General features: G+C 40.6%; 14 non-coding genes across 14 annotated transcripts; all 14 read left to right on the forward strand.

The window, feature by feature from the left end:
- The first annotated feature begins 456 nt into the window (after positions 1–456).
- Positions 457–620, forward strand: LOC131707301 (U1 spliceosomal RNA). The gene has a single exon (XR_009311093.1). It is a non-coding gene; the product is annotated as a U1 spliceosomal RNA (small nuclear RNA).
- A 1,728-nt stretch (positions 621–2,348) lies between these two features.
- On the forward strand, positions 2,349–2,467 carry LOC131706643 (5S ribosomal RNA). The gene has a single exon (XR_009310714.1). It is a non-coding gene; the product is annotated as a 5S ribosomal RNA (ribosomal RNA).
- Positions 2,468–3,360: 893 nt separating this feature from the next.
- LOC131707305 (U1 spliceosomal RNA) lies at positions 3,361–3,524 on the forward strand. Its single transcript, XR_009311095.1, has one exon. It is a non-coding gene; the product is annotated as a U1 spliceosomal RNA (small nuclear RNA).
- Positions 3,525–5,264: 1,740 nt separating this feature from the next.
- On the forward strand, positions 5,265–5,383 carry LOC131706822 (5S ribosomal RNA). The gene has a single exon (XR_009310828.1). It is a non-coding gene; the product is annotated as a 5S ribosomal RNA (ribosomal RNA).
- An 893-nt stretch (positions 5,384–6,276) lies between these two features.
- On the forward strand, positions 6,277–6,440 carry LOC131707306 (U1 spliceosomal RNA). The gene has a single exon (XR_009311098.1). It is a non-coding gene; the product is annotated as a U1 spliceosomal RNA (small nuclear RNA).
- Positions 6,441–8,180: 1,740 nt separating this feature from the next.
- On the forward strand, positions 8,181–8,299 carry LOC131706645 (5S ribosomal RNA). Its single transcript, XR_009310715.1, has one exon. It is a non-coding gene; the product is annotated as a 5S ribosomal RNA (ribosomal RNA).
- An 893-nt stretch (positions 8,300–9,192) lies between these two features.
- LOC131707310 (U1 spliceosomal RNA) lies at positions 9,193–9,356 on the forward strand. Its single transcript, XR_009311100.1, has one exon. It is a non-coding gene; the product is annotated as a U1 spliceosomal RNA (small nuclear RNA).
- Positions 9,357–11,084: 1,728 nt separating this feature from the next.
- LOC131706649 (5S ribosomal RNA) lies at positions 11,085–11,203 on the forward strand. Its single transcript, XR_009310717.1, has one exon. It is a non-coding gene; the product is annotated as a 5S ribosomal RNA (ribosomal RNA).
- An 893-nt stretch (positions 11,204–12,096) lies between these two features.
- LOC131707311 (U1 spliceosomal RNA) lies at positions 12,097–12,260 on the forward strand. Its single transcript, XR_009311102.1, has one exon. It is a non-coding gene; the product is annotated as a U1 spliceosomal RNA (small nuclear RNA).
- Positions 12,261–13,988: 1,728 nt separating this feature from the next.
- On the forward strand, positions 13,989–14,107 carry LOC131706650 (5S ribosomal RNA). Its single transcript, XR_009310718.1, has one exon. It is a non-coding gene; the product is annotated as a 5S ribosomal RNA (ribosomal RNA).
- Positions 14,108–15,000: 893 nt separating this feature from the next.
- On the forward strand, positions 15,001–15,164 carry LOC131707312 (U1 spliceosomal RNA). Its single transcript, XR_009311103.1, has one exon. It is a non-coding gene; the product is annotated as a U1 spliceosomal RNA (small nuclear RNA).
- A 1,740-nt stretch (positions 15,165–16,904) lies between these two features.
- Positions 16,905–17,023, forward strand: LOC131706652 (5S ribosomal RNA). The gene has a single exon (XR_009310719.1). It is a non-coding gene; the product is annotated as a 5S ribosomal RNA (ribosomal RNA).
- An 893-nt stretch (positions 17,024–17,916) lies between these two features.
- On the forward strand, positions 17,917–18,080 carry LOC131707313 (U1 spliceosomal RNA). Its single transcript, XR_009311104.1, has one exon. It is a non-coding gene; the product is annotated as a U1 spliceosomal RNA (small nuclear RNA).
- A 1,740-nt stretch (positions 18,081–19,820) lies between these two features.
- LOC131706653 (5S ribosomal RNA) lies at positions 19,821–19,939 on the forward strand. Its single transcript, XR_009310720.1, has one exon. It is a non-coding gene; the product is annotated as a 5S ribosomal RNA (ribosomal RNA).
- The last annotated feature ends 488 nt before the right edge of the window (positions 19,940–20,427 follow it).

The following is a 20,427-nucleotide window of genomic DNA, read 5'->3' on the forward strand; positions in this document are numbered from 1 at the left end:
ACCCGTTCATTCGTTCGAGTTTATTTATATTATGTGTGACCTTAACAAATGTTTGACCAATGTTTTGCTTGCTTTCTTTTTGAAAGTCGTACATTTGTTACATTTTTTTTTATTTCGTTTACGCAGACGTGTATACAGACCCGTCGCTTCTTTTGCGGAACATCTCACATGCTGCTGCACGAATGACGTCGTCCTGTGTAAATCCTGGCATCTTGTCCTCCAATGATAAAGGCGCATGCAAATATATACCGAGAGGCATTACGGGAATGCAATTTATAAATACTTATACTGAAAACTGAAGGAACCCATTACACCCAACAGACTGGAAAGTGCGATATGATAACAATGAAAATGTTATATTAGGAAAAGAGTGTTTCTTTAAATTGCAGATGTAGGCACCGTTTCTTTGAAAAATGTCTCTTGTGGACGGGTGACGACTCGCAATGTGTACAACTCATACTTACCTGGCAGGGGAGATACCATGATCATGAAGGTGGTTCACCCAGGGCGAGGCTCGGCCATTGCACTCCGGCTGTGCTGACCCCTGCGAATTCCCCAAATGCGGGAATCTCGACTGCATAATTTCTGGTAGTGGGGGACTGCGTTCGCGCTCTCCCCTGAAACTATGGTCAAAGACAGAAACAAACACGAACCCGTCGGAGGAAGGAACTCACTCACTAGTTGTTCAACAACTCTCCGGCAGGCGGCTTCGTCACACAGGGAGTCAGGTTTTCTTTAAAAGGAGCTCAATGTTTTTAGCTTTCTGACTGTCAAATAAATAGCTACGTGGTTCCTGCACATCTATTTCCATGTTTCGTTATTTTTTATTGACAAGACTAAAAGTAAAGACTCAGCAGTGTCTGTATCAAAGTTTTTATTTTTATTTTAAATAATTGGAAATCATTTTCGAGCTTATCAGTTTTATTTATTTAGTTGATGTTTTTTATTCAAAGCAACTTACAGATAAACTGTGCATCACAACTGTTGCTGCTGCTGCTGCTGAGTCACTTACAATAGGACCTGGGTTTTACATCTCATTTGAAGGAAGGAGCACAAGGAGGTTAAGGGACTTGCTCAGGGACAGGGTCACACACAATGAGCCAGTGGCTGAGCTGGGATTGAACCAGGAACCTCCCGGTAACAAGAGCTTTTCTTTAACCACCTGACCACTAAGCCCCTTAAATCATATCTTGGCAGACAAACACTTTAATTAGACAACATAAAACCACATACAAGCAGATTTACAAGCAGGGCTGCAATCGCGTTCGCGCTCTCCCCTGATGTTATAGTCAAAGTTAAAAACACAGGTATTGAAAGCAATTAGCGATTATCTATATATCTCCAGCAGGTGGCTCTGTCAGACTGGGAATGAGATTTTGTTTTTTCTTTCGGAGCGTATAATGTTCTAGAAAGTACCAAAGTGTTTTATGTACATGTATTGTGAAGTGTTTCATCTTGAGAAGACAAAGTAACGAGTCAGCGGCACGTGTATCAAAGTTACAAAGTTGCTAATATTAATGAAGACGAGGTTCAGCGGTACAGTTGTTTTTTTAAAACATAGTGTTTCAGTTCTGTACAGACGTTCTATGTCGTTATCCGTTATTGATTCAGCTTTATTTAGATGATTGCCTTTACCTTGTTTTAATTTCCCGTTCCTCTGAGATACGAATCTACCAGCTTTACATCTTTTTTTTTATTTTTTTAACGTATTCTCATTTTGTTGATCATTAATGCACATTTCTGTACTGTGGGTGTTGTCGAGCGATTGAAAACGAGACATTTTGTGTTTGAATTGAAAGTGATGGTCTCGAGGAGTCGAACAGGTCACAATAAGCCTTCATCCATGTATCATGTAACCACATGTATGCTGTCTCTAACTGGAGGAGAGGGACCCTTGCCGTACTGCTCAGCCTAAAGAACCACACGAGTTGTTTGAAAGGGGGATTTATTTTGTAGAATAAACATCAAATTGGTTTCAGGGCATACAGTCCTCCAACGGCAACACAGCTCAGTAGTACAGCTGAGATCCATTACAACACTGCTGCAGATTCAAACTAAAAGAGGGTAATATACAAAATGGATGCCTTTGAGAACTTAACACTTTCAATGCCAACGTGTGGCTACTACTTTGTGAACATACAATTTCGCAAGAATCTAATGGCACTTTTAATGCTGCTATATACACACACAGACACACGGACACACGGGCCCGCACACGTGGAGCCCAGAGCTGCTTAAATGTTAACGTTTGTGACAAATTAGAGATCTGGAAATCCCTCCCCCAACCTGTCATTGCATGAATGATATTAACTTAATACTATGAAAGAGATAAACCAAGACTGTCGTTCGCTTACGGCCATACCACCTTGAGAACGCCCGATCTCGTCTGATCTCGGAAGCTAAGCAAGGTCGGGCCTGGTTAGTACTTGGATGGGAGACCGCCTGGGAATACCAGGTGCTGTAAGCTTTTCTTTCTGCAGCTTGACAGGGGGCGCTATTTCCCTTGTTATTTATGTTACTAACCTGGAAGCTGTAAGTCTAAACATCGTTTTCTTTTTTTTGTTTTTTTATTGTCCCATTCCACACACGAACAAGTATTGTATCAGCCTTTACTGGTTTTGAAAACTGAGTTAGGACAGAAAGGGTTATCGTATTATATTCTAAGCCGAAACTACCAGTAGCGGTCCGATACAAACAAATGTGAACAGGGTTAAGACAAAAGTACTGACGAGTTTTGCTAGTTATGGTTAGTTTAATGAATTAAAAAAAGAAATAAAAGTTGATGAAGTACTTTTTATTATAGTAACAGAACGAGACATGTTTTAAAGCCACAAACTGCGTGTTTAGATTATTGTGCCAAACAAGAGAACAAAACGAGCATATCAACCAAGAACGGATTTAGTGACCCGTTCATTCGTTCGAGTTTATTTATATTATGTGTGACCTTAACAAATGTTTGACCAATGTTTTGCTTGCTTTCTTTTTGAAAGTCGTACATTTGTTACATTTTTTTTTATTTCGTTTACGCAGACGTGTATACAGACCCGTCGCTTCTTTTGCGGAACATCTCACATGCTGCTGCACGAATGACGTCGTCCTGTGTAAATCCTGGCATCTTGTCCTCCAATGATAAAGGCGCATGCAAATATATACCGAGAGGCATTACGGGAATGCAATTTATAAATACTTATACTGAAAACTGAAGGAACCCATTACACCCAACAGACTGGAAAGTGCGATATGATAACAATGAAAATGTTATATTAGGAAAAGAGTGTTTCTTTAAATTGCAGATGTAGGCACCGTTTCTTTGAAAAATGTCTCTTGTGGACGGGTGACGACTCGCAATGTGTACAACTCATACTTACCTGGCAGGGGAGATACCATGATCATGAAGGTGGTTCACCCAGGGCGAGGCTCGGCCATTGCACTCCGGCTGTGCTGACCCCTGCGAATTCCCCAAATGCGGGAATCTCGACTGCATAATTTCTGGTAGTGGGGGACTGCGTTCGCGCTCTCCCCTGAAACTATGGTCAAAGACAGAAACAAACACGAACCCGTCGGAGGAAGGAACTCACTCACTAGTTGTTCAACAACTCTCCGGCAGGCGGCTTCGTCACACAGGGAGTCAGGTTTTCTTTAAAAGGAGCTCAATGTTTTTAGCTTTCTGACTGTCAAATAAATAGCTACGTGGTTCCTGCACATCTATTTCCATGTTTCGTTATTTTTTATTGACAAGACTAAAAGTAAAGACTCAGCAGTGTCTGTATCAAAGTTTTTATTTTTATTTTAAATAATTGGAAATCATTTTCGAGCTTATCAGTTTTATTTATTTAGTTGATGTTTTTTATTCAAAGCAACTTACAGATAAACTGTGCATCACAACTGCTGCTGCTGCTGCTGCTGCTGCTGCTGCTGAGTCACTTACAATAGGACCTGGGTTTTACATCTCATTTGAAGGAAGGAGCACAAGGAGGTTAAGGGACTTGCTCAGGGACAGGGTCACACACAATGAGCCAGTGGCTGAGCTGGGATTGAACCAGGAACCTCCCGGTAACAAGAGCTTTTCTTTAACCACCTGACCACTAAGCCCCTTAAATCATATCTTGGCAGACAAACACTTTAATTAGACAACATAAAACCACATACAAGCAGATTTACAAGCAGGGCTGCAATCGCGTTCGCGCTCTCCCCTGATGTTATAGTCAAAGTTAAAAACACAGGTATTGAAAGCAATTAGCGATTATCTATATATCTCCAGCAGGTGGCTCTGTCAGACTGGGAATGAGATTTTGTTTTTTCTTTCGGAGCGTATAATGTTCTAGAAAGTACCAAAGTGTTTTATGTACATGTATTGTGAAGTGTTTCATCTTGAGAAGACAAAGTAACGAGTCAGCGGCACGTGTATCAAAGTTACAAAGTTGCTAATATTAAAGAAGACGAGGTTCAGCGGTACAGTTGTTTTTTTAAACCATAGTGTTTCAGTTCTGTACAGACGTTCTATGTCGTTATCCGTTATTGATTCAGCTTTATTTAGATGATTGCCTTTACCTTGTTTTAATTTCCCGTTCCTCTGAGATACGAATCTACCAGCTTTACATCTTTTTTTTTTTTTTTTTAACGTATTCTCATTTTGTTGATCATTAATGCACATTTCTGTACTGTGGGTGTTGTCGAGCGATTGAAAACGAGACATTTTGTGTTTGAATTGAAAGTGATGGTCTCGAGGAGTCGAACAGGTCACAATAAGCCTTCATCCATGTATCATGTAACCACATGTATGCTGTCTCTAACTGGAGGAGAGGGACCCTTGCCGTACTGCTCAGCCTAAAGAACCACACGAGTTGTTTGAAAGGGGGATTTATTTTGTAGAATAAACATCAAATTGGTTTCAGGGCATACAGTCCTCCAACGGCAACACAGCTCAGTAGTACAGCTGAGATCCATTACAACACTGCTGCAGATTCAAACTAAAAGAGGGTAATATACAAAATGGATGCCTTTGAGAACTTAACACTTTCAATGCCAACGTGTGGCTACTACTTTGTGAACATACAATTTCGCAAGAATCTAATGGCACTTTTAATGCTGCTATATACACACACAGACACACGGACACACGGGCCCGCACACGTGGAGCCCAGAGCTGCTTAAATGTTAACGTTTGTGACAAATTAGAGATCTGGAAATCCCTCCCCCAACCTGTCATTGCATGAATGATATTAACTTAATACTATGAAAGAGATAAACCAAGACTGTCGTTCGCTTACGGCCATACCACCTTGAGAACGCCCGCTCTCGTCTGATCTCGGAAGCTAAGCAAGGTCGGGCCTGGTTAGTACTTGGATGGGAGACCGCCTGGGAATACCAGGTGCTGTAAGCTTTTCTTTCTGCAGCTTGACAGGGGGCGCTATTTCCCTTGTTATTTATGTTACTAACCTGGAAGCTGTAAGTCTAAACATCGTTTTCTTTTTTTTGTTTTTTTATTGTCCCATTCCACACACGAACAAGTATTGTATCAGCCTTTACTGGTTTTGAAAACTGAGTTAGGACAGAAAGGGTTATCGTATTATATTCTAAGCCGAAACTACCAGTAGCGGTCCGATACAAACAAATGTGAACAGGGTTAAGACAAAAGTACTGACGAGTTTTGCTAGTTATGGTTAGTTTAATGAATTAAAAAAAGAAATAAAAGTTGATGAAGTACTTTTTATTATAGTAACAGAACGAGACATGTTTTAAAGCCACAAACTGCGTGTTTAGATTATTGTGCCAAACAAGAGAACAAAACGAGCATATCAACCAAGAACGGATTTAGTGACCCGTTCATTCGTTCGAGTTTATTTATATTATGTGTGACCTTAACAAATGTTTGACCAATGTTTTGCTTGCTTTCTTTTTGAAAGTCGTACATTTGTTACATTTTTTTTTATTTCGTTTACGCAGACGTGTATACAGACCCGTCGCTTCTTTTGCGGAACATCTCACATGCTGCTGCACGAATGACGTCGTCCTGTGTAAATCCTGGCATCTTGTCCTCCAATGATAAAGGCGCATGCAAATATATACCGAGAGGCATTACGGGAATGCAATTTATAAATACTTATACTGAAAACTGAAGGAACCCATTACACCCAACAGACTGGAAAGTGCGATATGATAACAATGAAAATGTTATATTAGGAAAAGAGTGTTTCTTTAAATTGCAGATGTAGGCACCGTTTCTTTGAAAAATGTCTCTTGTGGACGGGTGACGACTCGCAATGTGTACAACTCATACTTACCTGGCAGGGGAGATACCATGATCATGAAGGTGGTTCACCCAGGGCGAGGCTCGGCCATTGCACTCCGGCTGTGCTGACCCCTGCGAATTCCCCAAATGCGGGAATCTCGACTGCATAATTTCTGGTAGTGGGGGACTGCGTTCGCGCTCTCCCCTGAAACTATGGTCAAAGACAGAAACAAACACGAACCCGTCGGAGGAAGGAACTCACTCACTAGTTGTTCAACAACTCTCCGGCAGGCGGCTTCGTCACACAGGGAGTCAGGTTTTCTTTAAAAGGAGCTCAATGTTTTTAGCTTTCTGACTGTCAAATAAATAGCTACGTGGTTCCTGCACATCTATTTCCATGTTTCGTTATTTTTTATTGACAAGACTAAAAGTAAAGACTCAGCAGTGTCTGTATCAAAGTTTTTATTTTTATTTTAAATAATTGGAAATCATTTTCGAGCTTATCAGTTTTATTTATTTAGTTGATGTTTTTTATTCAAAGCAACTTACAGATAAACTGTGCATCACAACTGCTGCTGCTGCTGCTGCTGCTGCTGCTGCTGAGTCACTTACAATAGGACCTGGGTTTTACATCTCATTTGAAGGAAGGAGCACAAGGAGGTTAAGGGACTTGCTCAGGGACAGGGTCACACACAATGAGCCAGTGGCTGAGCTGGGATTGAACCAGGAACCTCCCGGTAACAAGAGCTTTTCTTTAACCACCTGACCACTAAGCCCCTTAAATCATATCTTGGCAGACAAACACTTTAATTAGACAACATAAAACCACATACAAGCAGATTTACAAGCAGGGCTGCAATCGCGTTCGCGCTCTCCCCTGATGTTATAGTCAAAGTTAAAAACACAGGTATTGAAAGCAATTAGCGATTATCTATATATCTCCAGCAGGTGGCTCTGTCAGACTGGGAATGAGATTTTGTTTTTTCTTTCGGAGCGTATAATGTTCTAGAAAGTACCAAAGTGTTTTATGTACATGTATTGTGAAGTGTTTCATCTTGAGAAGACAAAGTAACGAGTCAGCGGCACGTGTATCAAAGTTACAAAGTTGCTAATATTAAAGAAGACGAGGTTCAGCGGTACAGTTGTTTTTTTAAACCATAGTGTTTCAGTTCTGTACAGACGTTCTATGTCGTTATCCGTTATTGATTCAGCTTTATTTAGATGATTGCCTTTACCTTGTTTTAATTTCCCGTTCCTCTGAGATACGAATCTACCAGCTTTACATCTTTTTTTTTTTTTTTTTAACGTATTCTCATTTTGTTGATCATTAATGCACATTTCTGTACTGTGGGTGTTGTCGAGCGATTGAAAACGAGACATTTTGTGTTTGAATTGAAAGTGATGGTCTCGAGGAGTCGAACAGGTCACAATAAGCCTTCATCCATGTATCATGTAACCACATGTATGCTGTCTCTAACTGGAGGAGAGGGACCCTTGCCGTACTGCTCAGCCTAAAGAACCACACGAGTTGTTTGAAAGGGGGATTTATTTTGTAGAATAAACATCAAATTGGTTTCAGGGCATACAGTCCTCCAACGGCAACACAGCTCAGTAGTACAGCTGAGATCCATTACAACACTGCTGCAGATTCAAACTAAAAGAGGGTAATATACAAAATGGATGCCTTTGAGAACTTAACACTTTCAATGCCAACGTGTGGCTACTACTTTGTGAACATACAATTTCGCAAGAATCTAATGGCACTTTTAATGCTGCTATATACACACACAGACACACGGACACACGGGCCCGCACACGTGGAGCCCAGAGCTGCTTAAATGTTAACGTTTGTGACAAATTAGAGATCTGGAAATCCCTCCCCCAACCTGTCATTGCATGAATGATATTAACTTAATACTATGAAAGAGATAAACCAAGACTGTCGTTCGCTTACGGCCATACCACCTTGAGAACGCCCGATCTCGTCTGATCTCGGAAGCTAAGCAAGGTCGGGCCTGGTTAGTACTTGGATGGGAGACCGCCTGGGAATACCAGGTGCTGTAAGCTTTTCTTTCTGCAGCTTGACAGGGGGCGCTATTTCCCTTGTTATTTATGTTACTAACCTGGAAGCTGTAAGTCTAAACATCGTTTTCTTTTTTTTGTTTTTTTATTGTCCCATTCCACACACGAACAAGTATTGTATCAGCCTTTACTGGTTTTGAAAACTGAGTTAGGACAGAAAGGGTTATCGTATTATATTCTAAGCCGAAACTACCAGTAGCGGTCCGATACAAACAAATGTGAACAGGGTTAAGACAAAAGTACTGACGAGTTTTGCTAGTTATGGTTAGTTTAATGAATTAAAAAAAGAAATAAAAGTTGATGAAGTACTTTTTATTATAGTAACAGAACGAGACATGTTTTAAAGCCACAAACTGCGTGTTTAGATTATTGTGCCAAACAAGAGAACAAAACGAGCATATCAACCAAGAACGGATTTAGTGACCCGTTCATTCGTTCGAGTTTATTTATATTATGTGTGACCTTAACAAATGTTTGACCAATGTTTTGCTTGCTTTCTTTTTGAAAGTCGTACATTTGTTACATTTTTTTTTATTTCGTTTACGCAGACGTGTATACAGACCCGTCGCTTCTTTTGCGGAACATCTCACATGCTGCTGCACGAATGACGTCGTCCTGTGTAAATCCTGGCATCTTGTCCTCCAATGATAAAGGCGCATGCAAATATATACCGAGAGGCATTACGGGAATGCAATTTATAAATACTTATACTGAAAACTGAAGGAACCCATTACACCCAACAGACTGGAAAGTGCGATATGATAACAATGAAAATGTTATATTAGGAAAAGAGTGTTTCTTTAAATTGCAGATGTAGGCACCGTTTCTTTGAAAAATGTCTCTTGTGGACGGGTGACGACTCGCAATGTGTACAACTCATACTTACCTGGCAGGGGAGATACCATGATCATGAAGGTGGTTCACCCAGGGCGAGGCTCGGCCATTGCACTCCGGCTGTGCTGACCCCTGCGAATTCCCCAAATGCGGGAATCTCGACTGCATAATTTCTGGTAGTGGGGGACTGCGTTCGCGCTCTCCCCTGAAACTATGGTCAAAGACAGAAACAAACACGAACCCGTCGGAGGAAGGAACTCACTCACTAGTTGTTCAACAACTCTCCGGCAGGCGGCTTCGTCACACAGGGAGTCAGGTTTTCTTTAAAAGGAGCTCAATGTTTTTAGCTTTCTGACTGTCAAATAAATAGCTACGTGGTTCCTGCACATCTATTTCCATGTTTCGTTATTTTTTATTGACAAGACTAAAAGTAAAGACTCAGCAGTGTCTGTATCAAAGTTTTTATTTTTATTTTAAATAATTGGAAATCATTTTCGAGCTTATCAGTTTTATTTATTTAGTTGATGTTTTTTATTCAAAGCAACTTACAGATAAACTGTGCATCACAACTGTTGCTGCTGCTGCTGCTGAGTCACTTACAATAGGACCTGGGTTTTACATCTCATTTGAAGGAAGGAGCACAAGGAGGTTAAGGGACTTGCTCAGGGACAGGGTCACACACAATGAGCCAGTGGCTGAGCTGGGATTGAACCAGGAACCTCCCGGTAACAAGAGCTTTTCTTTAACCACCTGACCACTAAGCCCCTTAAATCATATCTTGGCAGACAAACACTTTAATTAGACAACATAAAACCACATACAAGCAGATTTACAAGCAGGGCTGCAATCGCGTTCGCGCTCTCCCCTGATGTTATAGTCAAAGTTAAAAACACAGGTATTGAAAGCAATTAGCGATTATCTATATATCTCCAGCAGGTGGCTCTGTCAGACTGGGAATGAGATTTTGTTTTTTCTTTCGGAGCGTATAATGTTCTAGAAAGTACCAAAGTGTTTTATGTACATGTATTGTGAAGTGTTTCATCTTGAGAAGACAAAGTAACGAGTCAGCGGCACGTGTATCAAAGTTACAAAGTTGCTAATATTAATGAAGACGAGGTTCAGCGGTACAGTTGTTTTTTTAAAACATAGTGTTTCAGTTCTGTACAGACGTTCTATGTCGTTATCCGTTATTGATTCAGCTTTATTTAGATGATTGCCTTTACCTTGTTTTAATTTCCCGTTCCTCTGAGATACGAATCTACCAGCTTTACATCTTTTTTTTTATTTTTTTAACGTATTCTCATTTTGTTGATCATTAATGCACATTTCTGTACTGTGGGTGTTGTCGAGCGATTGAAAACGAGACATTTTGTGTTTGAATTGAAAGTGATGGTCTCGAGGAGTCGAACAGGTCACAATAAGCCTTCATCCATGTATCATGTAACCACATGTATGCTGTCTCTAACTGGAGGAGAGGGACCCTTGCCGTACTGCTCAGCCTAAAGAACCACACGAGTTGTTTGAAAGGGGGATTTATTTTGTAGAATAAACATCAAATTGGTTTCAGGGCATACAGTCCTCCAACGGCAACACAGCTCAGTAGTACAGCTGAGATCCATTACAACACTGCTGCAGATTCAAACTAAAAGAGGGTAATATACAAAATGGATGCCTTTGAGAACTTAACACTTTCAATGCCAACGTGTGGCTACTACTTTGTGAACATACAATTTCGCAAGAATCTAATGGCACTTTTAATGCTGCTATATACACACACAGACACACGGACACACGGGCCCGCACACGTGGAGCCCAGAGCTGCTTAAATGTTAACGTTTGTGACAAATTAGAGATCTGGAAATCCCTCCCCCAACCTGTCATTGCATGAATGATATTAACTTAATACTATGAAAGAGATAAACCAAGACTGTCGTTCGCTTACGGCCATACCACCTTGAGAACGCCCGATCTCGTCTGATCTCGGAAGCTAAGCAAGGTCGGGCCTGGTTAGTACTTGGATGGGAGACCGCCTGGGAATACCAGGTGCTGTAAGCTTTTCTTTCTGCAGCTTGACAGGGGGCGCTATTTCCCTTGTTATTTATGTTACTAACCTGGAAGCTGTAAGTCTAAACATCGTTTTCTTTTTTTTGTTTTTTTATTGTCCCATTCCACACACGAACAAGTATTGTATCAGCCTTTACTGGTTTTGAAAACTGAGTTAGGACAGAAAGGGTTATCGTATTATATTCTAAGCCGAAACTACCAGTAGCGGTCCGATACAAACAAATGTGAACAGGGTTAAGACAAAAGTACTGACGAGTTTTGCTAGTTATGGTTAGTTTAATGAATTAAAAAAAGAAATAAAAGTTGATGAAGTACTTTTTATTATAGTAACAGAACGAGACATGTTTTAAAGCCACAAACTGCGTGTTTAGATTATTGTGCCAAACAAGAGAACAAAACGAGCATATCAACCAAGAACGGATTTAGTGACCCGTTCATTCGTTCGAGTTTATTTATATTATGTGTGACCTTAACAAATGTTTGACCAATGTTTTGCTTGCTTTCTTTTTGAAAGTCGTACATTTGTTACATTTTTTTTTATTTCGTTTACGCAGACGTGTATACAGACCCGTCGCTTCTTTTGCGGAACATCTCACATGCTGCTGCACGAATGACGTCGTCCTGTGTAAATCCTGGCATCTTGTCCTCCAATGATAAAGGCGCATGCAAATATATACCGAGAGGCATTACGGGAATGCAATTTATAAATACTTATACTGAAAACTGAAGGAACCCATTACACCCAACAGACTGGAAAGTGCGATATGATAACAATGAAAATGTTATATTAGGAAAAGAGTGTTTCTTTAAATTGCAGATGTAGGCACCGTTTCTTTGAAAAATGTCTCTTGTGGACGGGTGACGACTCGCAATGTGTACAACTCATACTTACCTGGCAGGGGAGATACCATGATCATGAAGGTGGTTCACCCAGGGCGAGGCTCGGCCATTGCACTCCGGCTGTGCTGACCCCTGCGAATTCCCCAAATGCGGGAATCTCGACTGCATAATTTCTGGTAGTGGGGGACTGCGTTCGCGCTCTCCCCTGAAACTATGGTCAAAGACAGAAACAAACACGAACCCGTCGGAGGAAGGAACTCACTCACTAGTTGTTCAACAACTCTCCGGCAGGCGGCTTCGTCACACAGGGAGTCAGGTTTTCTTTAAAAGGAGCTCAATGTTTTTAGCTTTCTGACTGTCAAATAAATAGCTACGTGGTTCCTGCACATCTATTTCCATGTTTCGTTATTTTTTATTGACAAGACTAAAAGTAAAGACTCAGCAGTGTCTGTATCAAAGTTTTTATTTTTATTTTAAATAATTGGAAATCATTTTCGAGCTTATCAGTTTTATTTATTTAGTTGATGTTTTTTATTCAAAGCAACTTACAGATAAACTGTGCATCACAACTGTTGCTGCTGCTGCTGCTGAGTCACTTACAATAGGACCTGGGTTTTACATCTCATTTGAAGGAAGGAGCACAAGGAGGTTAAGGGACTTGCTCAGGGACAGGGTCACACACAATGAGCCAGTGGCTGAGCTGGGATTGAACCAGGAACCTCCCGGTAACAAGAGCTTTTCTTTAACCACCTGACCACTAAGCCCCTTAAATCATATCTTGGCAGACAAACACTTTAATTAGACAACATAAAACCACATACAAGCAGATTTACAAGCAGGGCTGCAATCGCGTTCGCGCTCTCCCCTGATGTTATAGTCAAAGTTAAAAACACAGGTATTGAAAGCAATTAGCGATTATCTATATATCTCCAGCAGGTGGCTCTGTCAGACTGGGAATGAGATTTTGTTTTTTCTTTCGGAGCGTATAATGTTCTAGAAAGTACCAAAGTGTTTTATGTACATGTATTGTGAAGTGTTTCATCTTGAGAAGACAAAGTAACGAGTCAGCGGCACGTGTATCAAAGTTACAAAGTTGCTAATATTAATGAAGACGAGGTTCAGCGGTACAGTTGTTTTTTTAAAACATAGTGTTTCAGTTCTGTACAGACGTTCTATGTCGTTATCCGTTATTGATTCAGCTTTATTTAGATGATTGCCTTTACCTTGTTTTAATTTCCCGTTCCTCTGAGATACGAATCTACCAGCTTTACATCTTTTTTTTTATTTTTTTAACGTATTCTCATTTTGTTGATCATTAATGCACATTTCTGTACTGTGGGTGTTGTCGAGCGATTGAAAACGAGACATTTTGTGTTTGAATTGAAAGTGATGGTCTCGAGGAGTCGAACAGGTCACAATAAGCCTTCATCCATGTATCATGTAACCACATGTATGCTGTCTCTAACTGGAGGAGAGGGACCCTTGCCGTACTGCTCAGCCTAAAGAACCACACGAGTTGTTTGAAAGGGGGATTTATTTTGTAGAATAAACATCAAATTGGTTTCAGGGCATACAGTCCTCCAACGGCAACACAGCTCAGTAGTACAGCTGAGATCCATTACAACACTGCTGCAGATTCAAACTAAAAGAGGGTAATATACAAAATGGATGCCTTTGAGAACTTAACACTTTCAATGCCAACGTGTGGCTACTACTTTGTGAACATACAATTTCGCAAGAATCTAATGGCACTTTTAATGCTGCTATATACACACACAGACACACGGACACACGGGCCCGCACACGTGGAGCCCAGAGCTGCTTAAATGTTAACGTTTGTGACAAATTAGAGATCTGGAAATCCCTCCCCCAACCTGTCATTGCATGAATGATATTAACTTAATACTATGAAAGAGATAAACCAAGACTGTCGTTCGCTTACGGCCATACCACCTTGAGAACGCCCGATCTCGTCTGATCTCGGAAGCTAAGCAAGGTCGGGCCTGGTTAGTACTTGGATGGGAGACCGCCTGGGAATACCAGGTGCTGTAAGCTTTTCTTTCTGCAGCTTGACAGGGGGCGCTATTTCCCTTGTTATTTATGTTACTAACCTGGAAGCTGTAAGTCTAAACATCGTTTTCTTTTTTTTGTTTTTTTATTGTCCCATTCCACACACGAACAAGTATTGTATCAGCCTTTACTGGTTTTGAAAACTGAGTTAGGACAGAAAGGGTTATCGTATTATATTCTAAGCCGAAACTACCAGTAGCGGTCCGATACAAACAAATGTGAACAGGGTTAAGACAAAAGTACTGACGAGTTTTGCTAGTTATGGTTAGTTTAATGAATTAAAAAAAGAAATAAAAGTTGATGAAGTACTTTTTATTATAGTAACAGAACGAGACATGTTTTAAAGCCACAAACTGCGTGTTTAGATTATTGTGCCAAACAAGAGAACAAAACGAGCATATCAACCAAGAACGGATTTAGTGACCCGTTCATTCGTTCGAGTTTATTTATATTATGTGTGACCTTAACAAATGTTTGACCAATGTTTTGCTTGCTTTCTTTTTGAAAGTCGTACATTTGTTACATTTTTTTTTATTTCGTTTACGCAGACGTGTATACAGACCCGTCGCTTCTTTTGCGGAACATCTCACATGCTGCTGCACGAATGACGTCGTCCTGTGTAAATCCTGGCATCTTGTCCTCCAATGATAAAGGCGCATGCAAATATATACCGAGAGGCATTACGGGAATGCAATTTATAAATACTTATACTGAAAACTGAAGGAACCCATTACACCCAACAGACTGGAAAGTGCGATATGATAACAATGAAAATGTTATATTAGGAAAAGAGTGTTTCTTTAAATTGCAGATGTAGGCACCGTTTCTTTGAAAAATGTCTCTTGTGGACGGGTGACGACTCGCAATGTGTACAACTCATACTTACCTGGCAGGGGAGATACCATGATCATGAAGGTGGTTCACCCAGGGCGAGGCTCGGCCATTGCACTCCGGCTGTGCTGACCCCTGCGAATTCCCCAAATGCGGGAATCTCGACTGCATAATTTCTGGTAGTGGGGGACTGCGTTCGCGCTCTCCCCTGAAACTATGGTCAAAGACAGAAACAAACACGAACCCGTCGGAGGAAGGAACTCACTCACTAGTTGTTCAACAACTCTCCGGCAGGCGGCTTCGTCACACAGGGAGTCAGGTTTTCTTTAAAAGGAGCTCAATGTTTTTAGCTTTCTGACTGTCAAATAAATAGCTACGTGGTTCCTGCACATCTATTTCCATGTTTCGTTATTTTTTATTGACAAGACTAAAAGTAAAGACTCAGCAGTGTCTGTATCAAAGTTTTTATTTTTATTTTAAATAATTGGAAATCATTTTCGAGCTTATCAGTTTTATTTATTTAGTTGATGTTTTTTATTCAAAGCAACTTACAGATAAACTGTGCATCACAACTGCTGCTGCTGCTGCTGCTGCTGCTGCTGCTGAGTCACTTACAATAGGACCTGGGTTTTACATCTCATTTGAAGGAAGGAGCACAAGGAGGTTAAGGGACTTGCTCAGGGACAGGGTCACACACAATGAGCCAGTGGCTGAGCTGGGATTGAACCAGGAACCTCCCGGTAACAAGAGCTTTTCTTTAACCACCTGACCACTAAGCCCCTTAAATCATATCTTGGCAGACAAACACTTTAATTAGACAACATAAAACCACATACAAGCAGATTTACAAGCAGGGCTGCAATCGCGTTCGCGCTCTCCCCTGATGTTATAGTCAAAGTTAAAAACACAGGTATTGAAAGCAATTAGCGATTATCTATATATCTCCAGCAGGTGGCTCTGTCAGACTGGGAATGAGATTTTGTTTTTTCTTTCGGAGCGTATAATGTTCTAGAAAGTACCAAAGTGTTTTATGTACATGTATTGTGAAGTGTTTCATCTTGAGAAGACAAAGTAACGAGTCAGCGGCACGTGTATCAAAGTTACAAAGTTGCTAATATTAAAGAAGACGAGGTTCAGCGGTACAGTTGTTTTTTTAAACCATAGTGTTTCAGTTCTGTACAGACGTTCTATGTCGTTATCCGTTATTGATTCAGCTTTATTTAGATGATTGCCTTTACCTTGTTTTAATTTCCCGTTCCTCTGAGATACGAATCTACCAGCTTTACATCTTTTTTTTTTTTTTTTTAACGTATTCTCATTTTGTTGATCATTAATGCACATTTCTGTACTGTGGGTGTTGTCGAGCGATTGAAAACGAGACATTTTGTGTTTGAATTGAAAGTGATGGTCTCGAGGAGTCGAACAGGTCACAATAAGCCTTCATCCATGTATCATGTAACCACATGTATGCTGTCTCTAACTGGAGGAGAGGGACCCTTGCCGTACTGCTCAGCCTAAAGAACCACACGAGTTGTTTGAAAGGGGGATTTATTTTGTAGAATAAACATCAAATTGGTTTCAGGGCATACAGTCCTCCAACGGCAACACAGCTCAGTAGTACAGCTGAGATCCATTACAACACTGCTGCAGATTCAAACTAAAAGAGGGTAATATACAAAATGGATGCCTTTGAGAACTTAACACTTTCAATGCCAACGTGTGGCTACTACTTTGTGAACATACAATTTCGCAAGAATCTAATGGCACTTTTAATGCTGCTATATACACACACAGACACACGGACACACGGGCCCGCACACGTGGAGCCCAGAGCTGCTTAAATGTTAACGTTTGTGACAAATTAGAGATCTGGAAATCCCTCCCCCAACCTGTCATTGCATGAATGATATTAACTTAATACTATGAAAGAGATAAACCAAGACTGTCGTTCGCTTACGGCCATACCACCTTGAGAACGCCCGATCTCGTCTGATCTCGGAAGCTAAGCAAGGTCGGGCCTGGTTAGTACTTGGATGGGAGACCGCCTGGGAATACCAGGTGCTGTAAGCTTTTCTTTCTGCAGCTTGACAGGGGGCGCTATTTCCCTTGTTATTTATGTTACTAACCTGGAAGCTGTAAGTCTAAACATCGTTTTCTTTTTTTTGTTTTTTTATTGTCCCATTCCACACACGAACAAGTATTGTATCAGCCTTTACTGGTTTTGAAAACTGAGTTAGGACAGAAAGGGTTATCGTATTATATTCTAAGCCGAAACTACCAGTAGCGGTCCGATACAAACAAATGTGAACAGGGTTAAGACAAAAGTACTGACGAGTTTTGCTAGTTATGGTTAGTTTAATGAATTAAAAAAAGAAATAAAAGTTGATGAAGTACTTTTTATTATAGTAACAGAACGAGACATGTTTTAAAGCCACAAACTGCGTGTTTAGATTATTGTGCCAAACAAGAGAACAAAACGAGCATATCAACCAAGAACGGATTTAGTGACCCGTTCATTCGTTCGAGTTTATTTATATTATGTGTGACCTTAACAAATGTTTGACCAATGTTTTGCTTGCTTTCTTTTTGAAAGTCGTACATTTGTTACATTTTTTTTTATTTCGTTTACGCAGACGTGTATACAGACCCGTCGCTTCTTTTGCGGAACATCTCACATGCTGCTGCACGAATGACGTCGTCCTGTGTAAATCCTGGCATCTTGTCCTCCAATGATAAAGGCGCATGCAAATATATACCGAGAGGCATTACGGGAATGCAATTTATAAATACTTATACTGAAAACTGAAGGAACCCATTACACCCAACAGACTGGAAAGTGCGATATGATAACAATGAAAATGTTATATTAGGAAAAGAGTGTTTCTTTAAATTGCAGATGTAGGCACCGTTTCTTTGAAAAATGTCTCTTGTGGACGGGTGACGACTCGCAATGTGTACAACTCATACTTACCTGGCAGGGGAGATACCATGATCATGAAGGTGGTTCACCCAGGGCGAGGCTCGGCCATTGCACTCCGGCTGTGCTGACCCCTGCGAATTCCCCAAATGCGGGAATCTCGACTGCATAATTTCTGGTAGTGGGGGACTGCGTTCGCGCTCTCCCCTGAAACTATGGTCAAAGACAGAAACAAACACGAACCCGTCGGAGGAAGGAACTCACTCACTAGTTGTTCAACAACTCTCCGGCAGGCGGCTTCGTCACACAGGGAGTCAGGTTTTCTTTAAAAGGAGCTCAATGTTTTTAGCTTTCTGACTGTCAAATAAATAGCTACGTGGTTCCTGCACATCTATTTCCATGTTTCGTTATTTTTTATTGACAAGACTAAAAGTAAAGACTCAGCAGTGTCTGTATCAAAGTTTTTATTTTTATTTTAAATAATTGGAAATCATTTTCGAGCTTATCAGTTTTATTTATTTAGTTGATGTTTTTTATTCAAAGCAACTTACAGATAAACTGTGCATCACAACTGCTGCTGCTGCTGCTGCTGCTGCTGCTGCTGAGTCACTTACAATAGGACCTGGGTTTTACATCTCATTTGAAGGAAGGAGCACAAGGAGGTTAAGGGACTTGCTCAGGGACAGGGTCACACACAATGAGCCAGTGGCTGAGCTGGGATTGAACCAGGAACCTCCCGGTAACAAGAGCTTTTCTTTAACCACCTGACCACTAAGCCCCTTAAATCATATCTTGGCAGACAAACACTTTAATTAGACAACATAAAACCACATACAAGCAGATTTACAAGCAGGGCTGCAATCGCGTTCGCGCTCTCCCCTGATGTTATAGTCAAAGTTAAAAACACAGGTATTGAAAGCAATTAGCGATTATCTATATATCTCCAGCAGGTGGCTCTGTCAGACTGGGAATGAGATTTTGTTTTTTCTTTCGGAGCGTATAATGTTCTAGAAAGTACCAAAGTGTTTTATGTACATGTATTGTGAAGTGTTTCATCTTGAGAAGACAAAGTAACGAGTCAGCGGCACGTGTATCAAAGTTACAAAGTTGCTAATATTAAAGAAGACGAGGTTCAGCGGTACAGTTGTTTTTTTAAACCATAGTGTTTCAGTTCTGTACAGACGTTCTATGTCGTTATCCGTTATTGATTCAGCTTTATTTAGATGATTGCCTTTACCTTGTTTTAATTTCCCGTTCCTCTGAGATACGAATCTACCAGCTTTACATCTTTTTTTTTTTTTTTTTAACGTATTCTCATTTTGTTGATCATTAATGCACATTTCTGTACTGTGGGTGTTGTCGAGCGATTGAAAACGAGACATTTTGTGTTTGAATTGAAAGTGATGGTCTCGAGGAGTCGAACAGGTCACAATAAGCCTTCATCCATGTATCATGTAACCACATGTATGCTGTCTCTAACTGGAGGAGAGGGACCCTTGCCGTACTGCTCAGCCTAAAGAACCACACGAGTTGTTTGAAAGGGGGATTTATTTTGTAGAATAAACATCAAATTGGTTTCAGGGCATACAGTCCTCCAACGGCAACACAGCTCAGTAGTACAGCTGAGATCCATTACAACACTGCTGCAGATTCAAACTAAAAGAGGGTAATATACAAAATGGATGCCTTTGAGAACTTAACACTTTCAATGCCAACGTGTGGCTACTACTTTGTGAACATACAATTTCGCAAGAATCTAATGGCACTTTTAATGCTGCTATATACACACACAGACACACGGACACACGGGCCCGCACACGTGGAGCCCAGAGCTGCTTAAATGTTAACGTTTGTGACAAATTAGAGATCTGGAAATCCCTCCCCCAACCTGTCATTGCATGAATGATATTAACTTAATACTATGAAAGAGATAAACCAAGACTGTCGTTCGCTTACGGCCATACCACCTTGAGAACGCCCGATCTCGTCTGATCTCGGAAGCTAAGCAAGGTCGGGCCTGGTTAGTACTTGGATGGGAGACCGCCTGGGAATACCAGGTGCTGTAAGCTTTTCTTTCTGCAGCTTGACAGGGGGCGCTATTTCCCTTGTTATTTATGTTACTAACCTGGAAGCTGTAAGTCTAAACATCGTTTTCTTTTTTTTGTTTTTTTATTGTCCCATTCCACACACGAACAAGTATTGTATCAGCCTTTACTGGTTTTGAAAACTGAGTTAGGACAGAAAGGGTTATCGTATTATATTCTAAGCCGAAACTACCAGTAGCGGTCCGATACAAACAAATGTGAACAGGGTTAAGACAAAAGTACTGACGAGTTTTGCTAGTTATGGTTAGTTTAATTAATTAAAAAAAGAAATAAAAGTTGATGAAGTACTTTTTATTATAGTAACAGAACGAGACATGTTTTAAAGCCACAAACTGCGTGTTTAGATTATTGTGCCAAACAAGAGAACAAAACGAGCATATCAACCAAGAACGGATTTAGTGACCCGTTCATTCGTTCGAGTTTATTTATATTATGTGTGACCTTAACAAATG

The sequence above is a fragment of the Acipenser ruthenus genome, chromosome 2 (genome assembly GCF_902713425.1).
Source record: "Acipenser ruthenus chromosome 2, fAciRut3.2 maternal haplotype, whole genome shotgun sequence".
NCBI lineage: Eukaryota > Metazoa > Chordata > Actinopteri > Acipenseriformes > Acipenseridae > Acipenser > Acipenser ruthenus.